This window comes from Pipistrellus kuhlii, unplaced genomic scaffold (assembly GCF_014108245.1).
Source record: "Pipistrellus kuhlii isolate mPipKuh1 unplaced genomic scaffold, mPipKuh1.p scaffold_m20_p_3, whole genome shotgun sequence".
Taxonomy (NCBI): domain Eukaryota; kingdom Metazoa; phylum Chordata; class Mammalia; order Chiroptera; family Vespertilionidae; genus Pipistrellus; species Pipistrellus kuhlii.
Window position 1 is genome coordinate 169,820,953 of NW_023425529.1, and position 24,358 is coordinate 169,845,310.

General features: G+C 38.8%; 1 protein-coding gene across 6 annotated transcripts in view; it reads right to left on the reverse strand.

Moving 5' to 3' along the window:
- Positions 1-24,358, reverse strand: part of UNC5D (unc-5 netrin receptor D) — a 514,611-nt gene that overhangs the window by 359,750 nt on the left and 130,503 nt on the right. The gene's annotated exons all lie outside the window — the stretch shown is intronic.

Below are 24,358 nucleotides of genomic sequence, written 5' to 3' on the forward strand. Positions count from 1 at the left end.
TCATCATGTGAAAATACTATAGAATGAGCCATTGTCTCTATCTGGATGGAAGGAAACTACTATCACACATAGAAATAGACATTTTGAGCAGTTTGGGGGATAGTATGTTGATTATTCATGACCTCTCCAAGAATTTGAAATGATTTACTCTCTAGTATTAAATCTAAAAATAAGTATTTCAGAGAAAATCTTTCAATGCAAAGTAACAATTCTGGCAGCATAGGCAAGAAAAGTCAAATATACTTAAGGATGATTATATTAAGACATGGGCTCCACCTCACAGTCTCTTCTGACTAGCTTTCTCTCTTTTTTTTTTTTTTTCTTTTTCTTTTAAATGATACTGAAAGGCTGCTCAAATGAGTGTTGTCTCTTATGATGTCACATTTGCAAATACTTTATATGGTTAAAGTCCTCTATTTTTTATAGCCACATCATTAGGGAAAAACAATATTTATCTCTTCTTCATTTCACAACTAAATAGATTTAGTAACTGTCTAAATATTCAAGGTACAATGCTAGAGGTTAGCAGCGGAAAAAAATAAAAATAGTTCTTGGTTTTTTGTTTTTTTTGTTTTAGATTTTAACATTGGACCACCATTGTTTTGAAGAAAAAAGAAAAAGAAAAAAAAAGGTCTCCCTTCCAACCTGAGATTTCCAAAGCCCTCAATACTTATTATCCATGTATTTTCTGATTAGTTCCATGAAGAAGGAAGGATAGCCTGATGGTTATTTTTATAAACATAAATACTGAAAGCACATTAAAGGGAAAACAAATTAATATCAGCCAAAGAAAGCTGAAATAGGCTGAGGTATTCCCATTCTTCCCTTCATCTATTCATCCCACACACATATCAGGCGACAAAGACCAGGTTGTCTGCTAGATTCTGGAGATACATTCAATTGTAAAGATTGATGTAAAAATTGTCCCTTGTGCCTTTCTCACTACTAATGTGACAATTATAATGACAAGATTTCTTGCATTACATGGAATAATAGCTCTTCATATTTATTGTACATAGAAACTCTCCTCCTACTTCCTTAATGCTCATTCTACCTTGATGACACAGAAGCTGGGATAGTTTGACCCATTATTTGTAATAATATTTTGTAGTTTGTATTTTTGTGTGTGGTTTAAACAGATCGATTGAGTTATGTTATATAGCATAAATTCAGCAGTCACCTTAATTTGTATTTCTTTAGACAGTAAAAATAAATGGTTATCATAAATTACAAATTATCCACATGTATATAAAGTAGGAAGTAAAAGCCCCAATACTACCCGAATCCTATTGTTAATTTTTAAATATATCCTTCCACATTCTTCTAGGCATAAATATAATGCATAGTTTTAGAATACTATTTAAAATAAAATGTACATTCACAAAGTGCACATCATGAAAGTACAAACTTTGTATTTTCATACCTTGAAACTAGTTCCCTGACAAATCAACATTATAAATGTACCACAAATTGGATTCTACTGCTCTGCAACTTTCCACATCAGCATATATTCACTAGCTGCATCGCTTTCATACATTATTTAACTGTACTCTATTCCATGGGCATTTAGGTAATTTCCCATTTTTCATCACGTAAAGAATATATAGGAAATGTTTTTATGCATTTAATTTTCCTCGGCTTGAGAAGAAGTACTTCTGTTACACAAACCTTGTTGTTTCCATGACAGAGTGGTCAAGTGGTTTGCTAAAAATAGGTGTCATTTAGATTCCTGGGACTGAAAAGAGAGGGGGGTGGGGAAGAGAGAGAGAGAGAGAGAAACAGGAAATATAAGGTAGAGGAAGAATGGGAGGAAGAAAGGGAAGAAAAGGGACAAAACATACTTTTTATACCAGGTATATTTTTTTATTTTTTTTATTTCAGCCACACCAGTTTAAAACTACATCATCTTGGTTTAAGTCTATAGGGAGTTATCCAATATAACTATAATCTACTCCAGAAAAATGCCTTCTTGACACTTTCAAAGCAAGTTCTTTCTCCTTTCTTTAAAACACACATCACCTAGGCCTTCTGGCTCTCTGAGTAGCACCATGAGGGTTGGCAAGAACAAGCACCTTACAAAGGGTGACAGAAAGAGATCTGATTGGTCTATTTTCTAAGTAAGATTGGTGATGTGAAAGCACCAGCTATGTTCAATATAAGAACTATTGGAAAAACACTGGTTGCAAGAACTCAAGGAAACAAAATCACATCTGAAGGTCTCCAGGGTCGTGTTTTGAAATGAGCCTAGCTGATCTGCAGAATGATGAAGTTACATTTAGAAAATTCAAGCTAATTACTCAGGATGTTTAAGGCAAAAATTGCCTAATTTCCATTGCAAGGATATAACCAGTGATAAAATATGCTCAATGGTTAAAAAAAAACCATGGCAGACCATGATTGAAGCCATGTTGATGTCAAAGACTATTGATGGTTATTGGCTTCATCTAGTCTGTGTTTTTTGCTTAAAAATGCAAGACACAGATTCAGAAGACCTCTTCCGCTCAGCCTCAGCAGGTCTGCCAAATCCATTAGAAGATGATGGAAATAATGATCCAAGAGGTGGAGACAAACGGCTTGAAAGAAGAGGTCGATAAATTGATTTCAGATTGTAATGGAAAAGACAGAGAAAAGGCTTGCCAATTTATTTACCCACCCTAAGATGTCTTTGTTAGAAAAGTCAAGATACTGAAGAAGCCCAAGTTTGAATTGGGAGAACTCATGTAGCTTTAAGGTGAAGGTCACAGTTCAGAAAAAGCCACTGGGGATGAGACAGGTGCTAAAGTTGACCGAGCTGATGGATATACCGTATTTTTCGGACCATAAGACGCTCCGGACCATAAGACGCACCAGTTTTTAGAGAAGGGAAATGAAGAAAAAAAGATTCTGAATCAAATAGTGTCCTAAAATATTTTATGTGCATTAAAACCCAACATCACAGTCATAAACACATGTAATCAATCCTGTAAAGTAAACAGCAGCATTTAGAACCATTTTAGAGCCGGGCAAGCACACAGAGACCACACAGAGCCGGGCAAGTAAAAAAAACTTTTTTAAAAAAGTATATGTGTAGGCTATATTTGGACCATAAGACGCAGGGACTTTTCCCCCCCACTTCTGGGGGGAAAAAAGTGCATCTTATGGTCCGAAAAATACGGTAAGCTCCAGTCCAGAATATGTTCAAAATCCAGGCATTGAATGATGGCAAATTAAAAAAAAATCATCTATTTGTAAAAAGAAAACAATAAAAAAATACTATACTTTACATAGGAGCTGCAATATTGTCTTAAGGTGATTTGAGGTTTTAGTGAGAATGCTTTCCTGGCAGAAAGGCTGCATGATAATGAAAAACAGAGAAGGAGAGAATGGTCCCTGTCAGAGCTGCTTTTTGTTTTCAGTAAATAAGGTAGGACCCTGGAATCTGTGCATGTCACTGGTGCTTTTCAAATATGCAAAACTATACTGTTGCGTACCATTTGCAAGTGCTTGAAAGGTGTATTCCTAATTTATATAAAGCATTACTGAGAATGATCTATATGACAGTGTGATATAAAAAGCAAAATGCAAGTCATTTCTCATCAAAGATAATTTGAAATAGTATTGGGTCAAGGGAGTCATTACATTACAGAAAATAACAAGTAGAAATAGGTATTCAGACATTTAGTTATATTTGCATAATCATAGGAAGTAGGTATCCCATGTCCTCTTGGGGCTAACTAGCATACAAAGAACAGAGTAATTTCCTTTAAAGAAACACAGAAATATTTTTTAAAGAAAACAAAGTATGAGAGTTATCAAATATTGGGTCGGCAACTACGTAATTGCGGATTTTTTAAAAGAAAATCAAAGACAATTTTTTCATGGAACTAAATAACTTTATTCTGTAATGTATTGCCCATTTTGGTCAATGACCTTTTGCCATCTTTCAGGCAGCATCATAATCCCACGTTCAAAAAACTTCTGGTTTTTATTAGCAAAAAACTGAATCAGGTACGATTTGACATCATCATCATTATTGAAATTTTTACCATTCAAGGAGTTTTGTAAAGATTGAAACAAAAAGTAATCAGATGGTGCAAGGTCAGGACTATATGGTGGATGTGGCAAAACATCCCAACCAAGCTCCATTAATTTTTGCCGAGTGACCAAAGATGTGTGTGGCCTTGCATTGTCATGATGGAATACAACACCTTTTCGATTTGTCAATTCGGGCCGCTTTTCTTCAACTGCATTGTTTAATTTCGTTAGTTGTTCAATGTAGACATCAGAATTGATCGTTCGGTTGGGTGGTAAGAGTTCAAAGTAGACAATTCCTTTGTAATCCCACCAAACTGATAACAAAACCTTCTTTTGATGAATATCAGCTTTTGATGTTGTTTGAGTTGGTTCACCTGGCCTGCTCCACGATCTTTTCGGCTTGATATTGTTGTAAACAACCCATTTTTCATCGCCAGTTATCAGTCGTTTTAAAAATGGATCATTTTCATTACATTTGTTTAGCAAATCGCAGCTGCTAATGAGTTGCGTTAACTGTGATTCTTTCAGTTCGTGAGGAACCCATGTATCGAGTTTTTGAACATAGCCAAGTTGTTTTAAGTGATTTTCAATGCATGTATGTGATACATGAAGCTTCTCTGCAATCTCACGTGTTGTACTGTGACAGTCCGAATTGATTATTGCTTTGATTAGGGCGTCATCAACTTCAACTGGACGACCAGAGCGTTTTTCATCTTTGAGTGAAAAATCACCAGAACGAAATTTGGCAAACCAATTTTGACACTGCCGTTCTTTTAAGGCTTCGTCACCATAAACAGCACATAACTTTTTATGAGCTTGCGATGCGTTTTTCCCTTTGCGGAAATAAAAAAGCAAAATATGACGAAAATGTTCCTTTTGATTTTCCATTTTTCAACGAACGCCAAACGAAAACTACAAAACAGATCAAAAAACTTTTTTTACTGATTAACAACTGAATAGCCAACTATCAAATAACAAAATGTGTTTTACATTTGTACTATGTCTGCAAACCTAAAAATTCAACTGAAGCCATATACATGTAAAACCCGCAATTACGTAGTTGCCGACCCAATAGATACCTCTGACATCCATCCTTATTCCAAGAAGTAGAAGCCATATGATTCCTTTCTTTTATTAACATAAATGGGAACTGATTAATAAAATCATAGAATGATCTGCACCATGAGATTATTTTGGTGCCAAAGGCTGCAAGAAGATCAGGTTTTGTTGTGTGTTTTGTTTTGTTTTTTTCCACTTTCTGTGGATTCTGTTTTCCAGGTGGTAGTCAAATAGTGACACTACCTCTCCCCAGAACCTGTCTGTATCTTATTTTACAGTGGAAAGGGACTGGAATTGGACTTTGTGGTGTGTTCTGCAATGAGAGAAATGGATTATCAGAGTGGACCCAATCGAGATTCTTAAAAGTAGGAAATGGAGATGAAGTTTTGAGAAAAGGGCCAGAGGATACAACTTTGTTGACTTAAAGATAAAAGAAATGGGCCATTAGATAAGAGGTGTGGGTAACCTTTAAAAGGTGAAAAGGAAGCTCAGCCAGCACGGCTCATTGGTTGACGCCAACCTATGAACCAGGATGTCATGGTTAGATTCCTGATCAGGGCATATCCCCGGTTGCAGGCTCCATCCCTAGTGTGGGGCATGCAGGAGGCAGCCCAATCAATGATTCTTTCTCATAATTGATTTCTATATATCTCTCCCTCTCTTTTCCCCTGTAAAATCAATATATATATTAAAAAAACACAAAAAAACACCAAAACCCCTTTCTCTTAAAAAATAAAAGTAGGAAAGGAAAAGCGTTTTCTTTAGAGAGCCTCCAGATAGGACTGTGGCCTTATCAACACCTTGTATTGAGTCTAGAGAGACCAACCCTGGAATTCTTAACTAAAGAATTGTGAAATAAGAAATCTGCATTGTTTTAAGCCATTAAAATTATGGAAACTTGTTATGGAAGAAATAGGAAAATAATATATATAATTTCTTCATCAAGTTTGGAGAATTAAAATCATCACATTCTCCAGTTCCTCTTATAAAGAGTAAAAAAAAAAAATACAAATATTTGTATTTTACACTGAAAGATAAGACTATACACTAGGTAAAATAGATGACTCACTAACAAGACTAACATTTTGCTCACTAACTGGCCCTGTTGACCAGTTTTCATGCCCAAAACTGCCCAATCCTAACTAGTTCTTCACTTTCCAAGACCCAACTCAAAATTACCAACACAGGCTTTGATCTTGTAAATATCCTCCCTCATTTTTCTCCTTTTGGGAAGCTACCAAGAATCCTTAAGTTGGCACTCTCTTTTACAGCAATAAGTCTACTATGCTAAACTTACTTTGCCTTGTCAATATTCCTATTTTAAAGGAAGTCACACACAACATGGGGCAGGCCTTCCATTGGCATAACTGAAATTTTCATTATATAACTTTAAAGGTAAAGGCATTTGAACCCAAAATATACTTTAAATTCTGACTAAGCTGAGAAGGGAACTTCAACTATAGAATCATAGAAATGCAAATATATATTGATTAAATACCACATTTTTTTCACTTGTTTGTTGTTGCTTTTAATTATATATCCAAATTTTAGATGTATTGTTTGTGATGTTAGGATAAGTCAATCTCAAAAAAAAAAAAAAAAAGAATTTGGTTGGCTTATGCTATTATACAAAAAAATAAAACAAAACAAAAAAATGAAAAATTTAATCTGGACTGGAGAAGTGGTGATGGGGAAGAAGACTCCTGCCTAAAGAAAATATAAAAGGTGGACCCACCCCACCCCACTCCATTTCATAGCCCTTTGTTTCACAGCCGTAAGTCTGAACAAATGTCTCACCTCAACAGAATTAGGTCAAATCACAAATGACTGTTCTATCTATGCCTAAGGTATCCTTCATGACTCTCTCCCAAGTTGTGTTCCCTCCACTACATACCTGGTTGCTAGTCACAGATAAGCTCACATACGCTCTGACTTCCTACAAACAAAATGGTTCACAGATTGCCTTAAAACATTTGGACATTGCAACTAAAAGCCAATTGCCTTTTTACATGTGGACTTTAGTGTTTGTTCTTGGTCTTTATTTTTTTTTTTTAACTCTTTCTGAACCATAAGGCGAGTAGATTGGTACATTAGTTTAAGCAGTTTACATGACAATGAAGAAGAGTTATAATCCATTACGTCCAAATTACATCTGTCAGTTGGAATCAGGTTTTCACTAGTGAACATGAGCATTTAATCCATAGAGAGTAATTAATGAGATATTTGAAAATGGAATCTACACATCAGTAAATTTAGAGAGACTTTGCTAGGATTAATGAAATGACAGAGTGTTATCAATGAACAGGAAAATATTTCTTTTTGGTGTTTATGTAACAAAAAGGGTATTTTTTTTGCTTAAAAAAGTTTTCATAATATTTCATTTAAACTTATACCTTAAAGATGTTTGATTCTCAAAACTTTCTCTTCAGAATTCTTTTTTCTTATACTGTAACCAACACTGAGAAAGTTCTTTTAAAAGAATCTTATGAAAAACTAGAGGTCTGGAGTATGAATTTGTGCACTGGGGTGGGGGTCCCTCAGCATATCCTGCACCCTCTCACAGTCTGGGACCCCCAGGGGGACATCCGTCTCGCAATCTGGGATCCCTTGCTCCTTATCACCAACCTGCTCACTCACCACTCAGCTTGCTGCTCCTTAGTGCTGCCTTAGAGGTGGGAGAGGCTCCCGCCACCAAGGCTGTGCTGGCCAGCCATGAGCCCTGCTACTGGCTGAGCAGAGCTCCCTCTGTGGGAGCACACTGACCACCAGGGGGCAGATCCTGCACTGAGTGTCTTCTCTCTGGTGGTCAGTGCGCATCATAGGTACTGGTCCTTCTGGTCTTCCGCCATAATGGTTACTTAGGCTTTTATTATATAGCAAAGCACTGCCATCACAGAAGATAACACTAGCCTCACCAGTAATAATGAGGACAATCACTGCTAATTATTGAGGATGTGCTATGCATTCAGGCTTTTTTTTTTTTTTAAAACTGGATTTGTTGGTGTGACATTGATTAATAAAATTATATAGATTTGAGATGTACAGTTCTATAATACATCATCCATACATTGTATTGTGTGTTCTCCACTCCAAGAGCTTCTCAAACCCATTTTAAGTTAATGCTCTAAACAGGTCTGCATAACAAGGCGCCTTAACAGGCCGTGATAATTATAATTATGTAGACATAATTGTATCTGGATATCCACATAGATATCCTTGCTCATTTCCTTTAACTTCTCATTGCTTCCATACAATGCTCCACAAGACTGACTTTTTTTATCAGTCAGAACATTAACTTCTAGAATTCCATTAAGGAGGTGAACCGTGGTTGCAAAATCTTTTCTATACTGCAAAGTAGTTTTCAGTTTTGGTAATATATATTTAGTCATGTAAGAAAGAAAAGGGAAATTATTTAGCAAGCTGTAATATTTTCTGTGGTTATAAAATAAAAAGGGGGAAGAATGTGAGGGTTCTGTGGATTAGACAATGGATACTGGCATTAACAAAATTACAATCATGTATGGTCCTGTTTTCCAAAGAGCAGATCATAAGCTAGTTCTTTACTACTCTAATTTTGTGCTGAGAACCTACAGCATCTGCATGATCTTGAACATCTTAAAAATGCAGAGCCCTAGGCCTACCCTACTGTAATGAAATGAATAGATGATTTGTATGCATATTAAAATTTGAAAGCAATGACCAAGTTGTTTTTTTTTTCTCTTGCAGCTTAAAGATGCCGTAAGTAGTAGAAATCAATAATAATTTATGGCTTCCCAATCATAGCTGTGCATTAGATACCAGAACAGAACATGACCTACAAAGTCAAAATCTTGAGCAATAGATCCAGATTACCTATCTATATAATAAAAGCCTAAGCAACCATTACAACCAGACAACCGAATGACCAGCTGGTAGCTAGGATGCACACTGATCACCAGGGGGCAGATGTTCAACACAGGAGCTGACTGCCCCCTGGTGATCAGTGCACTCCCACAGCAAACCTCCCACAGCCAACTGGCCCCAACAGCCCTAATGTGTGTGTGTGTGTGTGTGTGTGTGTGTGTGTGTGTGTGTGTATATATATATATATATATATATATATATATATATATATATATACATCTTCACATCTATAGCTCTGAGCTTGGGGAGGACACATAAGGAATGTTTGCATTTAACTGAATTGACTAAAAACTTACCTGTAGATTGGTATTGGTACTAAACCCCATCAAATCACCAAAGTCATGCTGTATACTTGCCATAGATCTATTTGACCTTAAACCCTTTTATTTGGACTGCTATTGCAAGACTTTCTGATTTAAACCCTTGAAGCTGTGAAAACAGGAAACCCACTGCCTGCAGGACTACAGGTTGAGCATGCACCAAAGTATGGTGGACTGAAGATTCAGTGCAAGGAGCCAGTGTAAAGCTCCCTGGATTAGCTTGCATTTTAAAATCACCCTGCTTAATAGAAAGCTGTTTCCTGATGAGGACTGAGGAAATTCCTCTTGGTATTATTTGTTAGTCATTCTGACCCTTTCCTCAATGCTTATGTCCTCCTCTTTTGGAAATCTGGTATTATTTACCTTCTTTCTCCTTCTCCCACCAAAGGCTGCTTTTAGAAAAGAAACCGGTAGCATTCATTTATACAATATTATACTACTAAATATATAGATGACTCATCCAAAGTTATTTTTTTAGTTATAATTAAAATAATAGGTATTTTTATTGCATACTTACTAGGTCCCAGGCACTGCTGCTAAATGTATGTACTCACAAAACCTATTGGAATGGGGAATGTATTGATCACTGCATCATCCTATTCTACCCAGGAAAACAATGAAGATCAAAGACCTTAAGGAAGTTGTCCATGGGCACACCTACAAAGTGACCATACTAGGATTCAAATACAGAGTCGGAGTCCTCCCCCTGGATCACAATTCTATTTGTCTTTCTACTAGCTTTTGTGTACTAAAAGCATTTATTCAATGTTAAAGTACTTTGGGGCATTGGCAAACAAAGAGATGTATTTTCAGCAGGTGTAGAAGGTGATTTGGAATCTAGAGAAGGAAGGGTTTTTCTATGAAAAACTTAGATTTTTTTTTTAAGTGCTTAGATCTCAGGTTCTCTTATTTCAGACTGCCCTGATGGGCCTGAGAATCTGCATATGTAGCCATGCATCATTTGCAAATTACAATAATCACATTTCAAAAGTCACTTCTCACTTTCAGTCTTAGACTCCCACTCATCATCACCTTCTGAGTTCCAGTTTAAAAAAAAAAAAAAAAAAAAAAAAAAAAAAAAAAAAAAAAAAAGGTTAGCCCTGCCTCTATCATTTTCCATTAGAGCTTTGAAAGAAACTCCAAAGGTCCCTTCCCCACAGTCACAGACTCAGCCACTTATGTTTAAATTTAATGTGGCAAACCTCATGCCATGTTTGATAACAAATAACCCAGGGTACTCTTCAATGCCATTTCCTCAATTATATTTTCTCTCCTGCTCAAACAAGATAAATGGGGGGAATCCAAGCCATTTTTCATAGGTCAGAGATTCTTTGCGGACCAAGTGTAACAACAGAGCAACAGCTCTTCTAGAATTATAACCTGCACCCTGTTTCCCTCCTCCGGCTCTCAGTCGATTTCCCTTTCACAGCACTGAACCTCCTCTCCTTTCACAAAAAAAAAAAAAATAATTAACAGATGAAATCGCTCAATCTTCAAGTTAAAAAACAATGAGGTACTGTTGTGAAAAAGCTGAGCAATTGATTTATAGGCTCTCGGGCTGAGTGATTTCCTTACTTAAATTGTGTGTGTGTGTGGGGGGGGTGCGTGTCTGCATGTGTGTGTCCCTCTAATGAACGTTATGCCATATTCTGCTCTTAGCTAACAATTTTAATAACTCCTTATTAGAAAGACCATCTTTAAACATGAGCACATAATGCTCTTACAGTGTTTGGGTTAAATGGCTCGAAAAATCGGTGATTGCTGACTTTATTTTCTTCTTCCCCTTAGAAATTTTTCCTGGGGAAAAAAAAAAAATAGAAAATCTGAGAGGAAAGTAAAAATAAAAATCAAATTAAGAATGAGTGCTGGCATTCCAAATGGAGAATTATCACCTTTATCATTCTGAGTACATAGAACAGTTGTTCCGTGCTACAAGACATGTCTGAGGAGTAAATGAATAAAATAAACCAACTACATATGGCATCTGAAATGGTAGTGAAACTGAAACAATCTACTACAATCACATACTGCATTACTGCCTGCATATTATTAGAGATCTAGAAATTGGAAAACATAAGAAAAAATTTCAGTTAGAAAGAACATAGTCCTTTTTTTTTTTTAGCTAAATATCAACATAAATCTGACGAGGGTGCCTACCATTGTCTTTGCTGAGAAAAGGAAGGCGGAAGGAAGTGAACACAAAGCGACTAGTGTGACCCTGTCGAACAGAGTAACCAGCCCTGTTGAAAAATTGGTGGCATGTAGGTTTCAGGTGGTGTAAGAATTTTAACAAGGAGCTACACACAAGTTTGTGTGCAGAATGACAGCATGAACAAATCAAAAGAAGTTCAGCACTGGGAGAGATCGATATCTTATCACTTGCATCATTTAAAAGTGGACTGGACAAAGAACTGAGACTCAACAGTAACAAACAATCTCCAGGCTGGTGCACAGAGAAGAGGTGAATGGAATGGAATAGACCTTTCCCATCTTAATTTCCATTATTCCACAGCTCTAGCAAAGCTCAGAGATTTTCACTAAGGAAGCAGGGTGCTGTGAGCAGTGGCTTCTTGCCCAGGTTGCCTTGGACTTTACATGGCATTCTCAGAATACCCCTTGGAGTACATTTCAATGAATGGCAGGGAAGATCTTGACTTTGTTCACCACCTCAACTTCAGGGTGTCCCCAAGAGCTCCCACTAATACACTGCCCATTCATGCAGATTCCAAGCAGAGTCCCAGGCTTTGCAGAGTGTCACACTCACAGGGTGGCCACACCGCTGTGAACTCAACAGACCTAAAAATGGAAACCTTCAGTCATTCAAGACTCTAGGGCCATATCTACGGTAGGGAGATAAACCTTCCTTGTGGGAAGCAAATACCTTCCCTGGGCCTGTCAAGTTAAGGAATAAGAAAGAAATAAACTGCAACTTTTACTTGCTAATTAATTAGCACACGCTCTAAATGTGGGTCAATTGCTCACCTCTTTCTTCTCTTTGTCCCAGTTAGGGTTTGTGCAACTGCTGCCATCTGTAACTTTGATTAAGAGGCCTGCATTTCATTAGGCAGCCAAAGAGCTTCAGGGAAAAATCAAGAGCCATTTGAAAGCAAAGTCCCACCAAATAAATGGGCATTCACACCAGAAGGTTGACTCTATCAGCATGGATCTGAAAGATAAAAACTACTTTCACGTTAAACAGGAAAAAGAAGAGAGAAACTGGGACACAAGGCAAGGCGTCTTTGAATGCCTACATATGGTGCCCACACATTTATAGCCCATTCCATGAATCAAACCAAGTCTTCAATGAGCCCTATTCTATGTGCACAACCCATTCCAAACACGGTGGGAAATAGAGCTGCTTTATAAATATACCCACCAGTTTCTAAGGCCATGGTTTTCTAATTATCGTTTTTTTGTTTTTTAATTTTTTTTATTTTTATTTATTTATTTATTTTTACTGCTGTCACATACATGTGTGTGCAATGGTCTTAGCTTTATTAAGAAATCGAGGGCATTTCAACTACAAAACGAGCGTGGGAGCTAAGCTTCAGTCTATAATTTACTTTAAATCTAGAATTTATTTTAAATCTAAACCTGCTTAGACTCAGTTTCTACTATTTCCTCCTGTGCTCAACCACAGGCCACTCTCATCCATAAGCCATATTATTTCCCACATTGTTCCCCAACATAACATGGGCTTAAACTGTTTGTTTGTCTTTCAAACCTCTATGGCAAGATCTTCAGAAACCTCTCAGACACCACCAGTCAATTTTTCCTATATGAACTTAAAGGGATGGGTATACTTCTCAAACTGTCTTATAATTTTCATTCCCTCCATGGGACTGTGGGCTCCTCAGTGCGTGATCCAATTACTGTAATATGTATTCCTAACCCTTAGCAAGGATGTTTAACTAGGACACTTGTTTGTGATAAGTATTGCAGGAAATGCCTCAGATGAGTAAAAGCAACACTAGCCCTAAAATAAAAGGTGTGGATTTCAGCCAGGGCGCTGGTTTGACCGGTGGCAGGCTGTTAAACAAACTGCTTAATGTCACTGTGATGATGTTCCCTTGTCCATAAAATCAGGAAGATAATAAACTGACCTCTTGTTAAATTGCTTTGATGTGGCCATTGATATGAAAGAGTTTTTCAAGTTGCAATGGCCTGTTAAATCATCACTAAATGCATGTTATTTTCTCCTACCTCCCAGCAGGGAGGTAGAAGAGAATAACCCTAGTCCCATCCAACACCTGCAATCACAGAGATTGCAGTCTTATAGCATAATATTCCTTGTGCATTCAATCAAAAGTAGATGAGAAAGGTATTAACAAAATGTCAGTGATATCCAGACATTAGAGAAGTGATTGTGATAAAGGATATAAAAGTGAGATACAAACTTTCTTTTCTTTTTTTAATTGTTAGTCCTTAACCAAGGACATTGTTTTCCTTGATTTCTAGAGAGAGTGGAATGGAGGGGGAGAGACAAAGAGAAAAAACATCAATGTGAGAGAGACACAACTATTGGCTCTTATCCAACTAGAGACAGGAATTGAGTCTGCAACTGAGGTACATGCCCTTGACCAGAATCAAACCCAGGATCCTCCAGTCCGTGGGCCAACACTCTATCTACTGAGCCAAACTGTCTAGACAAGAGACAAGCTTTCACAGAAGCACCAGAGCCATGGTCTCAGCCCAGGGGCACTCACAACCTCCTCAGCACGCTGGGCTCCATAAGGAAGCACTGCTGAAGCTGTAGGGGCTCATGTCCTTCTGGAGATGGGGCCGTGGGAAGCGAGTCCTGACACAGTGGCTATCAGACCACAAAGCAAACATCTCCTTTGCAATTCTGACTCATCTACTGGAGTTTATTACCAAGACAATACAAAAGATAAAGTAACTTAGCCAGTAAATTCTATGGTGAATGAAAAACTGTACTTTTTAAAAAAATAAATAATATCCATGAAACCCCAAATTAGCACCAAAAAATTACTTTTTTTTAAATAAAAAAATAAAAAGTAATAAAAAGGGTCATCTCATCATGTGTAAGCTAAGGACCCTGAACGAGTGAGTTCAGTTTTCTTGTAGTAAGAGTGACTTGAGGCAATTCAGAAAGTCTCCCCAATGTTCTTTGCTTTTCTGTTTAAGGGCATCACAGACACTTAAAGGAGAGTAAGAGATACAGTTGTCTGGCCCAAGTTACATATTAAAGAATGTCATCAACTGCCGAAGGGAAAACACAGCACCTCCTCCTCCAGGCTTCCAGATGCCTTTCACTTCACCTTGACAGATGCTATCTCCCTCTGTGCAGAGCGATGAGGGAGGCCTAAAGGTTATTGGAGATTCCTTTACACCAGGTCTCTCCTGTCAAGATTTCCAGGCACTGGTTACTGAAAAATGTATTTGCACTGAAACAACCCATAACACAAAGCTCTTGTAAAACCCCAAAAGACAAATGTGCTCTTTCCAACCGCTGCCACACTCGCTTTTGATATCACATCCCACCTACCAACATGTGATCCTGGTGGCGCGGCTGCACTGCATCCCCTCACCTTTCAGGTTAATGAAGATTTAATATGAAATGAAAATGCTGGCACAGAACAAAAGCAGTGGAATCAGTGACAGGAAAGCAGGGAAGGGAAAGGAGGCCCAACCTCTGTTAAATCAAGCCCAAGCAGGTGTGCAAAGCACAGGGCGACTCTGTTCTGTGATAAAGCATTAGGCGAGAATCAAGGGAGCACAACTTCAATATTTCATGCTAGCACAGTGGCTTGGCAGGACAAAAAAATTAATAAGTGCTGTGGGAACTATGTGCTTCAGACTGGAAATAGAGAGATGCATGAGATACAGCATACTCATGACGATTTGATGAAACTGGAAAGAATATAGATCATTTCCTCTTGAATTAAATTTGAATTATTCAGTCTTAATAACAACAGTTAAAAACACACACAAGATAGGTCCATTGCTAGATCCTTCAGAAGATTCGGTAGCAGAGCTGGTGAGAGGATCTCCCCAAGGCTGGATTACCAAGGAAGGGCTGGTGTGATCCCATGGCTGGGAGGGACCTGGTAAGAGAGCCAGCATCCTCTCCAGTAGGGAAGTCTGTACTTACAAATCACCCAGGATGCAGGGCCCTGGAATCAGCCCAGGTAAAAAGAACAAGATAAATTATTTGGACTCTCCCAAGTAAAGGCAGCATTTAAGAGTCATTTGCTCTGTAAAAATCTTTCACAGCCACCCCAGTAAACCCACACAGATCTCATTCTAAATCCTCAGAGTTTTTCCTCCACTCATCTGGAACATTTCAGAAGCTGATTTTTACGCTGATTAGCATACTAATTTGACTACCTTGTATATTTAACTAGATCATTATTCTTCCTGACTGAATATTTTAATGCGGGCACACGCGCGCGCGCGCACACACACACACACACACACACACACACACACACACCTTTGTCTCTCTCTCCACAGAGTTTAACACAGTATCTTCCATCTTATTGTCCAGTAAGCATTTGTTTAGTTAATTAAAAGGTAACATCTACAGCAAGAAAATAAGAAACAGTGATCTTAGACTAATCACCTCATGGCTACCTTATTTCTCTTAAAATTGACAAAAAACAAAACAAACTAAAACAAACAAAAAAACAAAAAAAAAACAACCCAAAAACCTGCTCTTGATTAAACAGAAGAACTATAACTATGGCATACATACTGTTGGTTTTAGTAATATGCACAGATCAATAGATATATTGCTATAATTATCAGTTTATATCAATGTATATGATCCTGACTCTTACTTCTTCATTTAATTTGTAGTTCTACAGCAAATGTTTTGTTTCCTCTGTTTTACAAGATCAAATTCAAATAAGTGTCTCTTTCAATTTGGTTTTATACTAAAAAGACATAATTTACAATAGAGTAAGGCAGTATTGCCAATTTACAATGTTATAATCAATATTAAGAAAAATGATCCCCAAGTAATCCTAAAAAGGTATTCCTCACAAAAGCTTTCAGCATTCCCCTAAATAAAAGATCATGTCTTATAAAGCAACATCATTATTTCACACACAATGGAGAGTTCATATATCAAAATATGTGCCCCAGTTATAATATATTCAAAAATATTAATGTATGATGTTATATGTGTAAATGTATACAAGATTATATCTGTGTAAATAAATATTACAGAGGCAGCCTTATATGCTAAAGTGTACATTGTTTAGGCTAAGAGACAATGAAAAGCTAAAAATTATGAAGTCTCAATATCCCTTTTGTGACTCCACACGGGAGCTTTTGTATAAATGTGAGCTGTAGTTTTTCCTTTGTCCTCATTAAGTCAATGGCTTTCTTAACTTGGGATCAGATAGAGATGCTAAGGCAACAAAGGGCACTTAGATGACAGGGGATGCAGGAGATAAATAGGAATGCAGCCATATGGTTGGCAGGTGGATCCTGCAGTAGGATTGTAGGGCAAGATACCCCAGAAAGTCAGGCAAACCCATGGGGAACTCTACTGCAATTAATCTGGGAAGGTTCATGCAAATACAGTGCCAAGTATGAAGCGTACAAAGATAATAAAAGGAACGGTGCATATAATGATGAATCTAGGATGGCAGAACCCATCAGGCTCAGTGGGCTCTTTATACTGACAGAGTATAAAGAGAGAGGGGAAGAGGATGTTAGGATCTCCCACTTAGGGTTGTGATATCATTCAGGAAAAGAGGGAAAAGAGGAACATAAACTGATTCATGGGTTTGTTGGAAATAAGCTGAAATGTAATTAAACAATTGGAATAGTGTCAGAGAAATTAGGAGAAACACTAAAGAGGGTGTCAAGTGCCCTCACCAAGCAGCATTGTGACCTTGGCAGGACACGCAAGACCTAGGCTTCCATTATCTCCTGTAAATGAGCAGGTGCAATCAGATGGCTTCTATTCCTTACTCAGCTCAAGACACTGCAACACTAATGTTGTCACTCCTATTTCCCCAATCAGCAATATAGGCAATCAAAAGTCATTTTCCTTCACATGGAGGTAGCTCTACAAATAAGATTAGAATTTCTTCTCCCCTTTCTAAGGTTTTCCCAATAATCAAGGACATCTGCTGGAGGACACTTACACACCTACAACCTGATACAACCAGGGGCTTTGCCGTTCACTATTTTGGGGTGCAGGTGAAGCCCAATGGGAAGATAATCTGAATAGGACCATCATAGGAATTCTTGAGACCACAATGACAATTCCAGGATACGATGTTCCATTCCATTCTTCACCCTTCCTTCCACAGCACTCTGCCACCCAACAACACCTTTACAGGTAAGGTGTAAAAGAGGAATACCCAGGTTTTTTCTGCTCTCTCTACAGCTTCCACTAGCCAATGTCGTGGAATGAGTTCAAAAACAAAGGGACTTTCCAGGAAAGGTGAGGATCAGACACTGGGCAAGAATGAGGCAAGTGCAGCCAAAATCACAGAGAATGGGTCATGTAGTAGAGAAAGGATGCTTCCCACTCTTAGCAGGAGACATTGGAATGCATAAACTCACAGGGTAGAGCTGGGTCTTAGATATGGGACGAACTGGAGTGTGTAAACCTCTATACACCAACTTAACCTGTAGTTCAAGGGCACAGGCAGGATCTGGCCTGAAACGGGAAGGCCAGGCAGCAGCCTAGGTCGCAGGGATTGGCAGGTGCAAGAACCTGGGGCAAACAGCACACGCAGGACTTGACTATTGAACCCAGGGGACAGGAGCCTCTGCTGCACATGAAGTATCGCAAGGCCTTTACAATCTGACAGGAGATGGAGAGCTTGACTCCTACTTCAGAATTGAGCCGATTTCCTGAAGTCCTTTATGCTCTGCCCTGACCTGATGTTCCAGGGAAGTACTGTGAGAGAACTGAAGGGTTGAGACCCAGGGAAAAGTGAGTCACAAGGTAAAATGTCCTGTTTGGGGAGAAAATGACATTCAGCTAGAAAGGAGATATATTTAAGAACCACATGTGCATGCCCTTGTAGGAAAAGCTGCCACAAGACATTATAGGCAAGGAAATAGGAGAATAGGAGTTAGGAAGCCAGCATGTCTATCCTCACAGCAGAGATTTGAAAAACACTAAAGGTTTTGTGGGAGAAAGGATGAGAGGTGAGTGATGAGATAACAGTGCCCGTAGTTTATAATCACGCAATCACCGGGCACCAAATGTTACACAAGGAGTTCTGGAAAGCATCACACAATAGCAGGCAAAGCCCTGGATGGCCCTGGAGTGCCTGCAATATGGTGAGAGATAAAGGATGAACCTCATAAAAAGGGAAACAGAAATAAAGTGTATGTCCTAGCAATGGACAACTTCCCTCAGGAGGAAAGAGAAGTTTTAACTGTAAACTCGAAGCCAGTGGAGAGACTCAGAAGAGCACATAAAAAGGCGCAGATACGACCCTTCTGTGGAATCCTTCAGAAAAGTGACCCGCCATGTCCCAGTGATCCAGCAGTGCCCACCTATTATAAATGACTTCCCTGGGGCTTACCTGGAGACTCCTCTGATCTGTATCAGGACTTTCCCATGTAAACACAGATAAACTGGAGGAACAAGGGCAGATGAATCAAAGGGACTCCAGCTGTCCCTGTAGTCCTGTAGAGGATTACTAACTCAGCCCCAGGCTGCCCAGCAGGAAGCTGGGTCAGCTGACAGGAAGGTGACATGGGGAGCTTTCCTACTGTGCTGCAATTACAGAGACACTCTGTTTTAATCACCCCAAACCCGGGACCTGCAGAGACACGCCAGCACTCTCTGCCCCGCTGCTCCTGCTGGGCTCTGCAGGAGTCTGTGTGCAGCCAGGGCTGAGTTCTGTGGCTCGTGGAGGATTGCAAAGGCAGACAGGACACCTGTGCTCCACAGCACAGGACCACAGCTGCTCCACACCTGAGCCTGGACAGGGTTCTACCAGGAAGGGTCTCTCTGGCACAAAGGTGAGGGGACTACTGTGCTCTGGGTCATGCTGGACATCCAAAAGCAATTCTGTGATGAAGGTCTCCAATGATCCGTGTTGCCAGACAGAGAGTGTTTGCTGGGCAACAAGGCACCATGCAGGGTATGATCAAAGAGACAAATTAAATAGCACATGGTACTCTTTTTGCAGAAAAGCCTCATATCCAACTGGAGAAGATGATATGCATAAAAATAAATAGGTGAGGAGAGGTAAGAATTCAATGGATGGCAACCCAAGGTTATCAAAGGCAAGTAGAAAGAGAACACGTATATTGACATGTGGTGGTCAAGGACCTTGTTATGAGAAATGTATGGCTTTGCTATCCAGAGGAGATGGTGAGTACACGGATTGAGGGAGGCGGGACAGTGGCTGATGGACGGTTATAAACAGAGGCACAAAGAAAGAGGGCTGCTGGTTAGATAGCACAGAGATCCACAGTGCAGAAAGCTTGGGATGGAGTCCATCATCTGGTATGGCAGCCACTGAAAACTTGGGAGTTGGAGAGTGCCTTCCAGAGGAGTCACAGGTTTTAGGATTTGTCTTCCCACATATTTCATCAGCTCTCTTTTCTATTAGTGGCAATCACTTGCATAAAAGTTTCTTCTTTCCCTCCTTCCCCTCCAAACAGCCATACTTACAAACATATAACTTGAGCTGTCTAGCCCCATGCTCTTCCCAAGTCAAACTAGCCACCATTCCATGGGTTTTACTCATTCATCCCTTTGCCCTGTGTTTGTTCTGTCATGCAAAGGACATTTCATAAGCCAACATAATTTTTTTCACTAAATACTTCATTCTGTAGAAATTCTCTCTGGCCGACTGTCAGAAATTATGATAAACAAAGCCCTTTAAGCAAAGGTCTTTAGGGAGAGGCTTAAAATTCATACGTGCCCGTTTTTGCTCTCATCACTTCTGCTTCCATGCTTCCCTGTGCAAAGAGAAAGTGCATGGTACAACTGATCACACAAATCTAAGGGGTTCCCCCCAAAAATGTCACACTTAGCATACTCTGCTTATACTCCAGTAGTACTAAGGCACATTTTAAGTCATTTTTAGAACTTCAGTTTTACTTAAGATAGAAAGTGGTAAGATCTTTCATTATTAAAAAAAAAAACTAACACAATATAAACACTTCTTCAGTACAAAGAGTTACAGGCTGTAGTTGGCAAAAATAAACTTCTGAGGATGCTTCACATTTTCTCTGAGATTCAGAGTGAGGGAAAGTGCGAGGAGGTGGTTTTACCAGGAATTTTTTATATTGAAAGAGAATCTAAAAATAATCAGCATTTGGGATTCCAAATACCACCCTGGGCTCTTACTCTGAAGGGATTAAATATAATTCCCCCTTTCAAAAATGCAATAGAACTAATGGGACAAATTCAATTGCCCAGCAATCCCACTGTAGCTTTAAGAACTGCAGAGTCCATGAAATTTGCCTGAATCAATAGTTTGGGTTAGAGAAGAAAATTCTAAATGACCTTTATTTATTCCAGTGCTTTCTCTAAAATGTTGGTGATTTCTAACAAATGGAACTCCCACTGCTAAAATTAAATATAGATTGTAAAGCTACCACCATTAATCTTATTTGTTACTTTTGCTATTGCATGAGGATTGGTTTGCCATCATCGCGCATGGTCTGAACTGTAACTCATGTTTACTTTTCTTGTGCGTGTTGTCTTCTTTATTAGATAAGATTTCAACTGTGGAAGAGGGGGTTTTATCCCTATTTTTTATAGGCAGTATTTGTCATGCAGGCTTTCTTTTTCCTCTCTCTCCTTCCTAAGCACAAAATCAGTGTGGCAATTAGCAAGGTGTAAATCATTAGAAGGCATACTTCAGGAATTCATAGGAATTATCTTGTTCCTGTTACCAAAGTGTTGGCAGCAGACAGTTTTACTTCAAATAGTTTGTGGTTCCTCTGTGGACAGTCTTACACAGAAAACAAACTTACAAAGCTGATTCCTTTCACCTTCCCATGGCAGGTGAAATGGCACAAACTCACATATGAATTTCTTTCCCATATTAGATTGTAGTTATTATTTCTCCCTAAAAGGCAACCTCACTACCTTCATCTGTTTATCAGTCTCCAATAATTTAGATATAATTGGTAGATGAATTCTACCTTTACAGTACACGTTTTTTTTAATTAACTACAAAAATAACCGACATAGAAAAAGTTATAAAAAGAACATTTAGTTCCTAATAATAAAATGAATGTTCTCATTTTTTCTTAAAAGTTCCATTTGTACATTAAAATTTGACCTGCTAAGCTAATTAGAGAGCTGGCAGACAACTCTAGGAGTAGGGGTGGAAGGTGTAATGGATGGAAAGATTGAGCAAAAAAGAAAAACAGAAACTTATGGGCATGGACAACAGTGTGGTGATTGCAAGTGTTGAGGGGCATGGATGGAGGTGGTAGAGGGCATAGAAGGAATAAAAGGTGAGAGAAAAAATTAATTTTTTTTTAAAAACTAGTCTTACCTCCTTATTAAGGCAGAGCTTCAAAGAATCTCAGGCGAAGCTATGAACACTTAATGCTCAATCAATGTATTACACAGCAATGAACTGTGTTTTATTTTTAAAATTACACGCCCAGTGCATAAAAATCATGCACAGGTAGGGTCCCTAGCAGCTGCTGGCTGCTATCTGGGGCCTCTTTTCACACCCACCATGGCCTGGTGCTGACCACTCACCTGCTCCACCATCCTGCTGTGGTCCTACTCTCCTGGGGGCCCATAGGGGCCGGCAGTATCTCCACTGCCAGAACCATGTCTCTGACACCCTCTATGTTCCATACTGACCCCTGGTGATCAGCATATCTCTAACTTCCAGTTGGTCAAACTTCTGCCCATAGGGACAATTTGTATAATTAGCCTTTTATTATTTGGATTCTACAATCCCAAATTATCGCTAATTCTGCTTACGTCAATCAAGTATTTGAATATACATTTGCAATCTCTGTTAGAATCTAGAGGAAGATTAGTTACCACCTAAATGAGATTATAGTGTGTCCTTCCCAGATAGCAACAAGTAAGCATTTGGGATCTTTCTGAAGCTCACCCTGGGCATGAGGTGTGTGGAAGGAAGTTAGGAGGTTGCTAATTCCTACTAACCTCCTTTTGGTTTGGTCACTTTATGGGCCAAATCTAGTTATACCTCAAGCATGCCAAACTTGCAGGCCATGTGCTACAAGTATGTAAGAAATGTTCTAATAAAAATTTCATAACTTAATTTTTACAATAACCTATTTTACATAATTCTATATAATAAAAGGGTAATATGCAAATTGACCAACTGGGGCAACGACCAAAATACCCTAGCCCCTTGCCCCAGCCAGCCCTGCCCTCAAGCAGGCATCTCCACCCCAATCAGGGGTAGGGACATCTGCAAATTGCCAGCATACCCTTGTCCTGGCCAGCCTGCTCCCAATGGCCTCCAATGGGTGGGCTGGCTGAACCCAGCAGTGCATGAATTCATGCACCAGGCCTCTACTAATATATAATAAAAGCCTAATATGCTAAGTGTCTGGTCATCTAGTCTTTTGTTCAACCAATCAAAGTGTAATATGCTAATGATATGCTGAGGCCACTCAACTGCTCACTATGACATGCATTGACCAACAGGGGGCAGAAAGTCCACTGGTCAACCAGTCACTATGATGTGCACTGACCACCAGGGGGCAGGCACTCAATGCAGGAGCTTCCCCCTGGTGGTCAGTGTGCTCTCACAAGGGAACATTGCTCAGCCAGAAGCCAGGCTCATGGCTGGTGAGTACAGTGGCAGTGGCGGGATTCTCTCCCTCCTCCATAGCAGCACTAAGGATGTCCGACTGCCAGCTTAGGCCCACTCCCCTAGGATTCCTGGACTATAAGAGGGCACAGGCCAGGCTAAGGGACCCTCTCCCCAAGTGCACAAATTTCATGCACCAGACCTCTAGTTATTAATAACTAACTACAGTGTTCACTAATGACTGATTATTATAATCATGTTGCATTCATTTCCCTTACGCGCCTTATGTGCAGTCGCACCATTTCTCTCCACTAATAGTAGCAGTGAATATTTTAGTAGCTGATTGCCATGTCATTAGTCTTATACTGACTTGTTTGGTGTTTGCAACAGAAAATATTTCACTTTCAAAGAAGAAAAAAAATAGGTTTATTTGCATTAGGCTTATTTATTTGTGCAGTTATTCAGTGTTTAGTAAGTTAATGTTCAAGAAAAATATTAATTTTTATTAAATGTTCTATTATTTTATGTTAATGATTACTCATTTATTTCAGCCCTTTGTATTCAGCATGTCTCTATTGAAATAAACCTACGTTTCTATGAAAATTTAAGTTTTTGTTTTTGTTTTTGTTTTTTTGTTTTGTTTTTTTGCAGCCCACATAAACTGAAACCTTGTTTATTTGGCCCGTTAGGCTTTGAGTTTGACATGCTTTCTTTACATACCGTGTTTCTCTGAAAATAAGACCTACTTACAGGTTTCCTTCTGAGTGAAATATAAGGCATCCCTCCGAAAATAAGCCCCCCCCCCCACCCCAAAGGCTAAACATGAGAAATTTGGTCCACTGATTCTGAAAGAAATGGAGTCACAAGAAATTCACCAGGAAATTCAGGAATTGGATTGTTATGATGATATTCCAGAAGATGGTGACATAATTGTCATTGAATAAATGAGTAAATTCTTGATACTGTAGAATTCACAGTTTGTCTGTGTTGATAACTACCGTACTACCATACTGTATACAGGTAAATATTTTCATTTAACAATAAATGTGTACCGTATTATTCTTCATGAAAAAAGAAGATATCCCCTAAAAATAAGACCTAGCACATCTTTGGGAGCAAAAATTAATATAAGACACGGTCTTATTTTTGGGGAAACAGGGTAGTAAGTTCACTCTTCATGCACAAGAGCTTTCTTCATTCTCTAAGCTGTACATAACTCTCTAGTAACATCCCAGGAGGCTGTTTTCATAGTAGCTGTCATCCTAATCAGAAATGGGTGAATAGCTCTGGAAAAGCATTCTCCCTGGTGTTTCTTTCCTCCAGCTTCTTTAACCATGCAACTTTAAACGC